The sequence below is a fragment of the Arachis duranensis genome, chromosome 8, assembly GCF_000817695.3.
Source record: "Arachis duranensis cultivar V14167 chromosome 8, aradu.V14167.gnm2.J7QH, whole genome shotgun sequence".
Classification (NCBI taxonomy): domain Eukaryota; kingdom Viridiplantae; phylum Streptophyta; class Magnoliopsida; order Fabales; family Fabaceae; genus Arachis; species Arachis duranensis.
This window is the reverse complement of record NC_029779.3, coordinates 32,707,210-32,722,140: the sequence shown is the minus strand read 5'-3', so window position 1 is coordinate 32,722,140 and position 14,931 is coordinate 32,707,210.

Here is a 14,931-nt window from a genome sequence, read left to right as displayed (position 1 = left end):
GTTTCAACTTCAAGAAACTGAAAATGAAGAAGTTGTAGCCAAATAAAAAATAGACAATGTTCTTGCAACTGCTCAACCCATTCAAGCTTCTCGTGAAGAATTTGATATGAAAATCTCTCATGCTATCTCTGTACAAGCTTTCCATAATCAGGAAAAAGCAAGACTTGAAGAAGAATTGGCTCAAATTCAAGAACAACTTGCTACCATCCGCCAGAATCGAGCCACTATAGCCAAACCTCTTGCTGCTGCCCAACAAGAACAGCATCTCCTTATCCAGAAATTTGTTTCACTCGATAATGAATGAGGAGAATATGAAAAACAACTTGAGAAAATCCAAGCTGACAAGTTCAAGCAAATTGAAGCGCTTACACTCCTGGAAAACAAGAGAACAAAACTGTGCTCCTATTTGGCAAAACTATTGGCACCTTGAATTCCTTTTATTTCTAACTTTATTTTATAGCAATTTCCATCCTTTCTAATCTTTAATATATGTTGAACTTTTAAGTTTTCCAATAATAGAAAGGTTTTAAGTATTTTCCATTGATCAAGTTAATCACTTTTTTTGACATGATATCTTTAATCTGATAGGCATTCCCAGAATATGTACTTATCACTTGAAAAGGACCTTCCCAACTATGGGACCACTTACCTAGAAATCTCGATTTCTTTTCCATAGGTAAAATAACTTTCAAAACCAAATCACCTACCCTAAAAGACTTTTTTTAAATTCGACGATTATACCTTCGAGCAATATTTTCTTTCTGTCAGATTATATTTTCCAATGCTAAGATTCGCTCCGAATCTAACTCATTCAATTCATCAAACATTGCATTCCAATAATCATCGACTGGCAAGTCATTCTATTTTGATACTCCTAAAGTATTCAAATTAATTTCTAATGGTAACACTGCATCATGGCCATACATCAATTTATAAGGTGAAGTTCCTGTCGAACCCCTTGGTGAGTTTCGATAAGCCCATAATACTTTACTTAAAATCTCATGCCATGTTCGAGGCCTATTCCCGATATGCTTTTAAATTAAGCCTATCAATATCTTATTCGCTGTTTCTACTTTCCCATTAGCTTGTGCATAATAGGGAGTCGAAGTAACCATATTAATATTTTTCGAGGCCACAAAATTTTTGATTTGCTGGCCAGTAAACATAGTTCCCTGGTCAGTACTTAAAGTCTGAGGAATTCCAAATCGATGGATAATATTTTTCTCGATAAAGTCAATTATCTCATTTTGACTAACTTCTACTAATGGAATAGCCTCAAACCATTTTGTGAAATAATCAATAGCCACCAAAATAAACTTGTGTTGTTTCGATGAAGGAGGATGAATCAACCCAATTAGATCCAAAGCCCAACCTCTAAATGGCCATGGCTTTATTATCGAATGTAATTCGGCTGCTGGAATTTGTTGTATCAAACCATATTTCTGACATTCTTGACATGCCTTTGCATAGATGGCCAGTATATATGATTGCGATATAACACCTATCTCATTTTCTTCCCTGCCTGATGAGCACCACAAATTCCATTATGAACTTCACCCAAAGCAATATTCTGATCTTCTTGACTCAAACATCTGATCAAACTTCCATCAATCCCTTTTTTATATAATTCATCAGCCAATAAAACAAAATTCATTGCTCGTAATTTTATTTTCATATCGACTATGGTATTGGGATCTTTTAAATACTGAGCAATAGTTTTTCTCCAATCAGAGTCCTCCCACTCATTCATACACAACACTTCTCTTTCATTTGTTGGTACTAAAATTTGATGGATACTAGATAACTTTTTAATAGTTTTCGGGCCAATTCGATGCCTCGAAGCAATTTGAGCCAACTCATTAGTAATTTCATTATGAATTCTAGGGATATGCACCAAAGATACCTTTTGAAAAGACGTTAACAACTCCCAAACAGTTTCTAAATATTTCTGTAACGTCTCATTATTACATTTAAACTCCTTTGACAACTGCTTTAAAACCAACTGTGAATCTCCTAGAATTTGAACCTCTAAAGCTCCTTTGTCAATTAAAATTTCGAGACCTAAAATTAAAGCCTCATACTCAGCAACATTATTAGAGCAAGGATACTTTAATTCAAACAAAAATTATGATGGAATACCATCTGGTGATATAATGAGGATTCCAACCCCTGCACCATCTTTGTGCTTAGATCCATCGAAATACAATTTCCAATAGTTGACCTCTACATCAACTATATTTGCCCCCTGGTCATTCAGATCTTTTGAATTATCCACAAGAAAATCTGCAATGACCCGTCCTTTAACAGCCTTTGCTGGGACATACTGCAAATCAAATTTCGTTAATGTTAACATCCATTTCCCCAAAACGCCCTCTTAGCATAGGAAAGCTAAGCATATACTTAATAACATCGGTCTGTGCTATCACCTTTACCGATTTAGCCACCATATAACATTTTAACTTCATACAAGCATGATATAATGACAAACATAATTTTTTGATCGGGGAGTACCTCATCTCAATAACAGTTAAGACTCGACTAAGGTAGTAAACAACCCTCTCATATCCATCTTCACCGTCCTGGGCCAATATACAGCCTATAGTATCTTCAGATGCAGCAATGTACATTTTTAAAGGTTCAAATGGACGAACATTCGCCATAATTGGGGCTTTAGATAAATATGTTTTAATTGAATCTAACACTAACTGATGCTCTGTGGTCCATTCGAATTTTGAACCATTCTTTAATTCTATTAAAGGCGCAGACACCCTTGTTCAATCTGAAAGATTCGAAATGAACCTTCGAAGATAATTAATCTTCCCCAAAAACAATTGTACTTCTTTTTTCGATTTTGGTGCAGACAAAGCCAATATTGCATCTGCTTTATTCTTATCGATAGCTATCCCCTTTTTATGAACAACAAAATCCAAAAAGTTTCCAGCCGATACCCCAAAAGCACATTTCAAAGGATTCATTTTTAATCCTTTCTTTCTCATATTCAGAAATGCTTTTCTTAAGTGGTCTGTATGTTGACTGACAGAAATCGATTTAACCATCATGTCATCGATAAACACCTCCATAAATTTTCCAATAAACTCATGAAAAATGACATTCATTGCCCTTTGATAAGTTGCTCCAACATTTTTCAAACCAAAAGGCATAACTACCCACTCATACGTACCCAACGCTCCAGGACAACGGAAGGCAGTTTTAGCCACATCATCTTCCATAATAAAAATTTGGTTATATCCAGAATAACTGTCCATGAAACAAAGGATTTCATTTCCTGCTGCAGAATCGATTAACATATCTGCAATTGGCATGCAATATTCATCCTTTGGGGTAGCATTATTTAAATATTTAAAATCGATACATACCCTTAATTTTCCATTTTTCTTCATCACTGGAACAATATTCGACACCCACTCCACATAACGAGCCGTTCGAATAAATTTTGCTTTGATCAAGCGTTCTATCTCTTCTTTAATTTTGACATTGATTTCAGGAGCAAAACGTCTTGGGGTTTGTTTCACAGTTCGAGCATTAGGTTTTACTGCTATCGATGTTCTACTAATGAATGATCGAGACCAGGCATTTCATGATAATCCCATGCGAAGCAATCTTTAAACTCATGTAACAAATCAAAAAGCTCAGTTCGAAAAGGGTCAACTAGATTTTTACAAACATAGGTGATTCAAACATCATCATGAGTCCCCAAGTTAATTTCTTCTAGAGGATATTGAGATTCAAACCCTTTATAACGATCATCTTCAATTGAATACTTTCCAAATCCCAAAGGCTCCAAATCATAAATACAATCGAAAGTAAAATCAATGGAATCAGAAATGGAAGAAACTTGATAATTGATTAATTCATTACTACATTTATTTTCCACACAATGAGCCTCTGCTATTTAATTGGCAGTCCGACTCACATCATTAACTTCATTACAAGTAATAGAAGAATCATAACTACATTCGACTAGAAGTGTTGAAACAAACATACTACAACTAGTAGATTTACTAACCCTATTTGATTCAACTTTATCAGAAGAATGAAGAATCATCTTTATTTTCTAAAATTTGGAAATTATTTAAATAATTATGCAAAGTTACCAAGTAATCGGAAACTTTCTCAACCTGGTCCATGGTTTAGCCTTTTGAAGTCTTCAAGAAGAGTAATCCCAACCCGTCGGCTCGAAGGGTATATCCGGATAGCGCAACTTCACCGAAAGTCCTTCTGAAGTCAAGTAGCACCCTTCATAATTATAAGAATTCAGAGATCGATCAACATTTAAAGGCTTCAATATACGATTATATATCCTAAAATCGACATGCATCTGTTCGACATAAAGACTCGAATCTGCTTTGACGATTTCAGGCTTGCCTTTTTTAGTCCATAGAAGCACACTCTGATGCACTGTAGATGGTACAACACCTACTCCATGGATCCAATCTCTCCTAAGTAAGGCATTATAACTAGCCTTTAATGGCACTACCACAAATACAGAGTGTCTTTCCGAAGACGCCACTTTCACCGTCAATGTGACCAACCCTTTTGCTGGCGTAGAATTACCACTAAAATCAGTCACAGCGATGTTTGTAGGGACCAACTCCTCGAAATGTTTCCCTACTTTCCCTAGCATCTTTTCAGGCAAGAGACTTATTGCTGCCCCACCATCAATCAATACCTTGTTTATTTTGAACCCATTCACAACAGCAACAATGTGAAGGGAGCACAAATGAGACATTTGTCTCTCAGTAGGGCGAGGAAAAAAACTGGCTCATCTTCTATGCGAATAAAAGAGAAAGCCTATTCATCCTCCTAATCATAATCCTCATCCGGATTACCTTCGCATTCTCCAAGATACTCAGTAGGAATTATTGAAATCGTCCCTACCATGTCATCATCTCCTTCGTCAAAGTATTCCTCATCAACATCGACATCTTTATGTTTATCTATCCCAAAAGACTGAGCAACTGCCTTCCCTTTTTCCATCTTTGCTGGCGATGGAATCTCCTTGGGATAAATCTCCCCATCAGAAGGAAAGACAATTCGGGAGTGCACAGAGGGAGTTGCCCCCTTGCCTGCTTCTTTTCCTGTATCAATTTGAAGTTTCTTATTCTGATTGAAACTTTTTCTTTCACCTCTTCCTCTCGGGTATCCTCTAGCTCGCCCTCGATAAGCGGCATACTAATTCCGAGATGGTGCTTGGTGTCCCCATTGAGGGTTGCATCGATACAAAGGATCACGCCTTTGAAACTCTTGACAGTTTCTGATCCACTGAACACTAATAGCCTGAGATCGGCTTAAAGGTGTAGTCACATCATGTTGAGAGATTTCGGAACTTGAACCCTCCACACGTCGAATTGGCTGTCTTTGATGTGCTTGTTCCTTTCTATGGGCCAATTCTTTCTTCATTCTCTCCTTTTTGAAGATTGCTGCTGCTTTAGCATCAAAAACAGTATTACACCGTGGACACAGAGATATGTCCCGGTCTTTGATCTTTTGCTGAACCAAGAAGTCCAATAAATCGTCTCCTGTTATAGGATACACAGATCTTACTTGTGACTCGAAATCATCAAGAGCCACATCAAAATCGTAAGACATCCCCACCATATTTACACCAAAGCAGGGTTCCACATAACTGACATCAGTTTCGAAGGGATCCACATCAACTTTCATCTCCTTCTTGCCATCATCAAATTTCAAACGTCCTTCCATAATTGCCTCTTGAATCAAGTCCCTGAAACGGACACAACTGTTAGTCGAATGACTTGTTGCTTGATGAAATTTGCAATAAGACTTTCCTTTTAAATCTTTTACAGAAAGCACAGTTCTACCCTCAAGTAAAACCAATTGTTTATCTTTCAGCAACACATCAAAAATCTGGTCAGATTTCGATATATCAAAACTATATTTCTTTCTACTTTTAAGTTTTGAATTATTCGACTTTTCACTACCAGGGAGTTTTTTCAATAAAGAACAAACATATGGAAGGCATTTCTTAAGTTCGGCCAAATCGACTTCCGTTTCGAATTCGATTTCCTCTTCTGAGGATTCCATGGTTACATACGCAACCTTCTCTTTTCGAGTAAACAGTTTACTTTTTGACCTCTGTTCAGTTCTATGTTTTTCTTTCTCCTTTTTCATAAGCTCAGTCTATCGAACCTTTTCAGTCAGATGAGCCAAGTCAGGAATATGCACATTAAGTAGTTTCCTGCGAATATAAAATCCCAACCCCATAGTTGCTATTTTCACTATCTCATTTTCAGGTAATGTCACATATCACCTACTTCTAGCATTTTTGAAACGTATTAAATAGTCGTCGATGGTTTCACCATCTTCACATTTCAAAGCTACTAAATCAGTAACTGCTACGTTCATTTCTCCTCGATAAAACTGAGCGTGAAAAGCAGTTTCTAACTGATCCCATGTTGTAATCGAATTTGGTCTAAGATTCGAGAACCATGTAAATGCATTTTTCGTCAATGACGAAGGAAAAAATTTCATTTTCAAATTTTCATCATTGGCTAGGTTCCCAATCTCGACCAAATAACGAGCAACATGTTCAGTCGTCGATTCTCCTACTTCTCCAGCAAATTTTGTAGATAATTTTGGATTTTTTTACCCCTCTTGGCACTTCAGCCATTTGAACTACTTGGGGAAAAGCAAACACAAAATGTGGCTGATTCATAAAATCAACATTTAATCCAACCCAATTTAAAACTTCCTCTACAATTCAGGTGACCTGATAACGATCACCATGTAATCCATGTAAAACATCATCGTCATTCTCATTTCGATGAACCAAACGAGGATTTTCTCGATTTGGAATATGATTTTTATTTTGAAACATATTTTACATCCTCTCATTAGTTCTTCGAGCGTTATGCCTTTCGCCTTCATCATAATCGACGATTCGAGCAATCCTCTCGACTTGTCTAGCAAGACGCTCGAATCTTGATTCATGATTGGCCATCATGGGATTCAAAATTGTAGTCATTTGCTAAGTCAATAAATTAAGCAAATCATGGTGACTCTCCTTCACTTGTTGTCGATATACTGCCATTGAATTGGTAGCATTCGTAGTGGAACCCACATGATACTCATGAGAATACTCATAGTGTTGTTGTGGATTTTGCATATTATTCACTCCATTTGAATTTCCAAAGCGGATAGGCGGCATAAATATGCCCACCGATGGGGTATAACCAACAGGAAGACCATAAGGGGGCCAACCAGCGGTTAATGGAGGTTGATACGGTGGCGCAGGGCCACGTGGAAGAGTATTGTGTCCAACATTTTCAGTCTGAATAGTCGTGATGACTATGCTTTCAGTTCCGATTGCACCTTCCGAACGTGAAGACACGTCGGCTTATTGCATGGACACCGGTATGCTATCATTGGTGGAAGAACCACCATTCACATTTGATAATTTATCAGCCATGTGAATGATCTTCCCACTTCGTAATCGCATACACTAGGAAATGACTAGAAAGCAGTTATTTTGACACACTTCGATTTAAAATTGTCCCACTGGACTGCCAATTTGTTTTGTCGATTTTTAGCAAATCGATGGTGGTTTGATTCTAATAGTCTCGGAGCGAAATCAACTCCTCTGTGTGAGTACCAGTTTTCTAGAAATGCATCAAAGTGTCTTCGATTAGACAAGTTTCAACAATGGAAGAATAAAATAAATTTGTAAAATTGAAAAGTACAATTCAAAAATTAAAGTTCTTAAATAAAAAACTAAATAAATTATGAAAAGGAAGATTTGCTTGAAAATTAAAAGAAAAGCAATAACAATAATTTAAATTAAATTGAAAGACTAATTAAACGGAATAAAGTGCAGAAAGATAAAATAATCAAAGGAAGTAAAGAACACTTGAAGAATAAACTTGGTTGAAATGTTAAGTTTTACAGAAAAGAAAATAAATTGAAGAAGAAAGTGGAAGGAACCCTACAGAAAGTGTAACTCAATCGCAAACTCAGGAAATCGCTGAGATGTGAGAATGCTTAGAGTGTTTTTTTTTTTTTAGTGAAAGTCCCAACCCTTATTTCCTAACACTTTACAGTATTTATAGACTATCTTACATAAAGGTTAATTTGATGATAGTTAATTACAATTAAATGAAAAATCACAAATTCAAAATGCAATCACTCTTGGTAACCGTCCCCATTGTGTGATTGTGGATATTTCCAATATTTTCCTCGTGTGATAAAAGCCACAAACTTTTCCGCTTCCATCAACACTCGAATAGCTCTTTGAAAGCTCTTCCTTATTCTTCGAATCGAGACTCTTACTCGATTTGGCTTTTTTGATTGGCAGCACATTCAAAACCTGAATTAGAGCCGAATACTTTCAACTTCATCTCGACCTCATATCTTCTAGAAAAAGTCATACAACTTGTTTCGATTCATCTTACTTGGATTGAAAAACATTTTTCGATCAACAGTTACATATGTCATATTTTGATTGTAAAATTAGTAAGGAGAATGAGAGAATTCCTTAATTTTGAAAGAAAATATTTGATTTCAATTGCAATAAGAAAGTGAAATGTGGTACATTTTGGTTATAAAATTAGTAATATGTAATAGATAATAGATATAATAAATATAATAGATTTTTTCTTGGTATCTTTTTGTTTCACTCGATTTTTGGTATATCTTGACAGGGTGTTGAATCGAGCTTGTATTAAGATCTCAATTCAAAAAACAGATACGACTCCTCTTGAAAAAAGTGAACTCGACCCAAAAATTATTTAGCAATAGTGTCGAAATGACTTGGGGTTGAAATTATTAGGGACAAATTTATATTAAACATGATAAAATAAATGAGTAGAGAAAATTTTAAAATCAATGAAACATAAACGTGAATAGTAAAGAGAAGAGAATAACGACAAAATATAAAATGAAAGACAATGAGTCAAATAAACAAAAGAAAACAAGTTAAAAGTTGACTTCTAACACTCACACGCACTTGCACTCTGTGTTCTTTGAGTATCGTGAAGAGTAAAAATTTTATGAGTTTATGTGATGATCTAGTGTTTTTTATTGAAGTCCTCAAACTCTTCTGGAATTTCTACTATTTATAGATCATGGAGATTGATTTGCCATATATCAGATTGTCCACTATCTTATTTCTTCTTTTTTCTCAATCATGTTCTTGTCTCGACCATGAAGAATCTTGACCCCCAATTTTGACATTCACGTCTCATTTGGTTTTCTAATCTTATGTTTTCTTCGACTTGCTCCTCAAATTTCACATGCATGTTTTTTACTTAATTTGAAGGTCGAACAGCAAACTTTGATGTTGAAGGAAAATCTACCTTTCGATTTCGACATTCTTTGTAGCATTTTTTCTTCTATTTTAGCTTATCTGTTTCCGTTATTTGTAGTCAAAATCATTGCTTCTGTAATCGAAACTGTTAGCAGTCGAAATACCTTTATGTCGAGAAAAATTCATTTTTTTGTACAAACACTCTTAATTTAATATGTCAAGACTTAATTTGTTACGAATCTAAATTTTAATTAAGAGTCTATTATTAGTCAATAAATTATTATATGTATAAAGTAAAATTTAAATTCCTAATACTATTTAAGCAGACAAATAAATTGATTGCTTGACCAAAACAAATTGGATATTGTTGTGAAAAAATTTCCTGAGGTAGATGCCCATTTTTCACAAAGCTCAGATTTTCAAAGGGAATCATATTTAATGAAGTTTGAAAATGATGCCCATGTATGCCTATAAATAGAGAATCAGAAATGAAGTAATACACACAGTTACAACAATAATACAAATAAATATTCTTTCTTTCTTATATACACTACAATATAAAGCACTTCTTTACTTTCTCTCTTTATTTACTACAATACAATATTAATATATATTATTATCGTTATGGTAGGATATTAATATTAGAGTCTTCTCTTTATACATATTTATTTTATATTTTATTATATCTTCTTTATTTATTTTATAACACGTTATGAGCACGAGACTCTGACTAAATTTTAAGAAGACTCAGGTAACAAATTTTATTATGTTGAAGCTCTCTCATCTTGAATTTAATGCTCTTGATATATCTGGAAACAACTATTTATCATGGATACTAGATGCTGAAATCCATCTTGATTCAATAGATCTTGGAGATACCATTAAGGCTGAAAATAATGTATCCTAAAAAGATAAAGCCAAGGCCATAATTTTCCTTCGTCGTCATCTTGATGAAGGATTGAAAAATAAATATTTCATATTAAAAGATCCTACAGATCTGTGGGAAAGATATTGAAGAAAGGTATAATCATCAAAAGACGGTGATACTTCCTCAAGCACGATATGAATGGATGCACTTGCGTCTACAGTAGGGAAAAGATAACTGATAATGATATGTTAGAGAAAATTTTCTCAACCTTCCATGCCTTGAATGTGCTCCTACAGCAGCAGTATCGAGAAAAAGGATTTAAAAAATATTCTGAGCAAATTTATTGCATTCTTGTTGCTAAACGCAATAATGAGTTGCTCTTAAAGAATCATGAAGCACGTCCAGCTGGCACCGTCCCATTTTCTGAAGTAAATGCGGCAAATCATTACCCCAGAAAAGGTAAATGGTAAGGTTTTGGTAACAAGAAAAATTATGGAAGGAAAAGAAATTATGTTCACAAGAGAGGATCTCACCATAAGTGGGATAAAGAAAGAAATATTGGGCAAAATAAATCAACAAAGGATAGATAAGTGTTTTCGTGTGGTGGAAAGGGTTATTGGTCGCGTACCTGTCGTACACCAAGGCACCTAGTTGATCTTTATCAAGCATCTTTGAAAAAAGATGACAAAAAAAAGGAAACAAATTTTGTTTCAAATGATGCTGAAAATTCCACCACTCATTATGATGTGTCAGATTTCTTTGAGAATCCTAAAAAAAATATTGGTCATTTGATCAATAATGGAATAGTTTAAAATGTGGGATTGTTAAGTATTCATGTAAATAAATAATGTAAGAAACTTATTGTTAAGTTTTATTTTCTATGTATTTAAGTTTCAAATATGATGTATATAAATAATAAAATATTAATGTTTATGTTTAAGAATTTTGAAATCATTAAATGTGTCAAGTTTTAATAATAATAGTGATAATGATAAAATTTTAGTGTATGACATTATGTATAGTGTTTCTTAAAGAAAAATAATTCCAATCAAGAATTCAATTTGACTGTGCATGTATTACTATTCATTTTATTATTATTTATCTTTGAAGAAAATGGCAAGGATATATAATAAAGATGTATGCCTTGCGAATAATGCAAGTTCGCACACCATTCTCAAAAGTGAAATATATTTTACTCATCTTGTGCCAAAAGAAGAATATGTTAATACTATTATTGACTCAGGCAATGTGATTGAAGACTCTGGAAGAGGTATAATTTTGTTTCTCGGAGGAACAAAATTCATAATAAATAATGCACTATCATCTACCAACTCTCTAAGAATTTTGTTGAGTTTAAAAAATATTCGCCGAAATGGATATCATATTGAGACTATGAATGAGAGAAGTCATGAGTACTTATGTATCACAACTCATGATTCAAATAAAAAGGTTATATTAGAAAAGTTGCCCCCACTTTCATCTGGGTTATATTATACCAAAATTAGTGCAATTGAATCACATGCCACTGTAAACCAGAAATTTACTAGCCCAAATGAATTCATAACTTGCCATGACCGATTGGGTCATCCGGAAACAACCATGATGCGGAGAATTATTGAAAATTCTTATGGACATTCATTAAAGAACCAGAAGATTCTTAAATCTAGTGAATTTTGTTGTGCTGCATGTTCTCAAGGAAAGTTAATTTTAAGACCATCACCAGTAAATATTGGATTTGAGTCCTCTGAAATCCTAGAAAGGATTCAAGGTGATATATGTGGACCTATTCATCAACCATGTGGATCTTTTAGATATTTTATGATCTTGATAGACGCATCTTCGAGATGGTCATATGTGTGCTTATTGTCTTCTCGCAACCTGGCGTTTGCAAGATTACTGGCTCAAATTATTCGATTAAAATCACAATTTCCAGAAAATCCAATTAAAGCAATTCGTCTTGATAATGCTGGTGAATTTACTTCGCAAATCTTTGATGCTTATTGTATGACTAATGGAATATGTGTTGAACATCCAGTAGCTCATGTTCACACACAAAATGGGTTAGCAGAATCACTTAATAAACGCATGCAATTAATTGCTAGAACCTTACTTATAAGAACAAATCTCCCAACCTCGGTTCGGGGGCATGCTATTCTACATGTTGCAGCACTTTTTCGTTTGAGGCCAACGAGTTACCATCAGTTCTCTCCTATGCAATTAGCCTTTGGCCAGTAGCCAAATGTTTCCCATTTAAGGTGTGCGATATATGTTCCTATTGCACCACCTTTTCGCACCAAAATAGGACCCCAAAGAAAATTGGGGATATATGTTGGATATGATCCTCCCTCTACAGTGAGGTATCTTGAGATACAAAGTGGAGATGTATTTAAATCCCGGTTTACGAATTATCATTTTGATGAATCAAAATTTCCAACATTAGGAGGGAGAGAATAAGCTTTCTGAAAAGGAACTTAATTGGACTGCATTATCCTTAATGCATTTAGATCCTCAATCAGGAAAATGTGAACTAGAAGCTCAAAAGATTATACATTTGCAAAGAATAGCAAATAAATTGCCTAATGCATTTTCCGATACAAAGAGGATAACCAAGTCTTATATACCAGCAGAAAATGCCCAATTCGAATTGATGTCCCAGTCAGACAAATAGCCACTGAAACAAATTCACGCCAGAAGCGTGGCAGACCTGTCGGTTCCAAAGACAAAAATCCTCGAAAAAGAAACGAGGTAAATATTATTCCTATTTGACCAAAATTCTAATATAGTTTTAACGCTAGAAGGCGTTCAGGTACCTGGAAATTGTGAAAGTGACGAGATCTCAATAAATTATGTCTTTACAGGAAAGAAATGGGACCAAAATAAGATAATTGTCAATGAAATATTTGCATATAATGTGGCATTAAATATCATGCATGGAAGTAAGGATCTTGAGCCAACATCAGTAAAAAAATATCGACAAAGAAATGATTGGCCAAAATAGAAAGAAGTCATGAAGACTGAATTAGACTCACTTGCAAAACGTGAAGTCTTTGGACCTGTAGTCTGTACACCTGAAGATGTAAAACCTGTTGGATACCGATGGGTAATTGTGAGAAAACAAAATGAGAAAAATGAAGTTGTACGCTACAAAGCTCGACTTGTAGCACAAGGTTTTTCACAGAGACCCGGTATAGATTATGAAGAAACGTATTCTCCTGAAGTGGATGCGATAATATTGCGTTATTTGGTCAGTTTATATGCATATCATAAACTGCATATGCATTTAATGGATGTGGTAACAACCTATTTATACGACTCATTAGATTGAGATATCTATATGAAAGTTCCTGAAGGACTAAAGATATCTAAACTATCCAATGAATATTCGCAAGGGTTATACTTAGTCAAATTACAAAGATCTTTATATGGTCTAAAGCAATCTGAACGAATATGGTATAATCGTCTTACTAAGTATCTGGCCAAAAATGGATTAAAAAATGATGATATCTGTCCATGTGTTTTCATAAAGAAATCTGCATCTGGATTCACATTCTTTGAGTACCCCAATGATAGTAAGATCTTTGGATATGGAAAAGGATCAATTCTGTCCTAAAGAAGAAGATGAAGATATCCTTGGTTTTGAAGTACCATATCTCAGTGCCATTTGAGCACTAATGTATCTTGCTAATAATACAAGACCCAATATATCATTTGCTCTGAATTTACTAGCAAGATATAGTTTCTCTCCAATTAGAAGACATTGGAATGGAATCAAATAAATCTTTCGATATCTTTATAGAACGGTTGATATGAGATTGTTCTATCTCTATGAATCCAAGTCACAACTAGTTGGCTATGCATATATTGGATACTTGTTTGATCCACATAAAGGGAGATCTCAAACAGGATACCTGTTCACATATGGTGGACCAGCTATATCATGGGGGTTCACGAAACAGACGATTGCTGCAACATCCTCTAGTCATGCTGAAGTACTAGCGATTCATGAAGCAAGTCGTGAGTGTTTTTGGCTCAGGAGTTTGATCCAATATATTCTGTCATAACCTGGACTGATTGATCATAAGATAGCTCCAACTGTCCTATTTGAAGATAATACAGCATGCATTGCTCAACTTAAAGGCGGATACATCAAAGGCGATAGAACAAAGCATATTTCTCCCAAATTCTTCTTCACTCATGATCTTCAAAATCAGGGGACAATTGATATCCAACAGATCCGCTTAAGTGACAATCTAGCAGATTTATTCACAAAGTCACTCACAAAATTCTTCTTTAAAAAATTGGTACATGAGATTGGGATGCGCCGATTTCGAGACATTAAATGATGTCGATAAGAGGAGGAGACTGTACTCTTTTTTTTTGTCAGGTTTTTTTCCTATTGAATTTTTCTTGACAAGGTTTTTAACGAGGCAGTTCCCATCACAAAGGATATTGTACTCTTTTTTCTTCAATAAAATTTTTTTCCACTAGTTTTTTTTTAATAAGATTTTAATGAGGCATATTTCGAAATGGCCATCCAAAAAGGAGTGTTGTAATAAGATAGCCTGAGGTAGATGTCCATTTTCTACAAGGCTCAAGTTTTCAAGGAGAATCATATTTAATAAAGTTTAAAAATGATACTCATATATGCCTATAAATAGAGAATCTGATATGAAGTAATACACACAGTTACAACAATAATACAAATAAATATTTTCTCTCTTTCTTATATACATTACAATATAAAATACTTCTTTACTTTTTCTCTTAATATACTACAAAT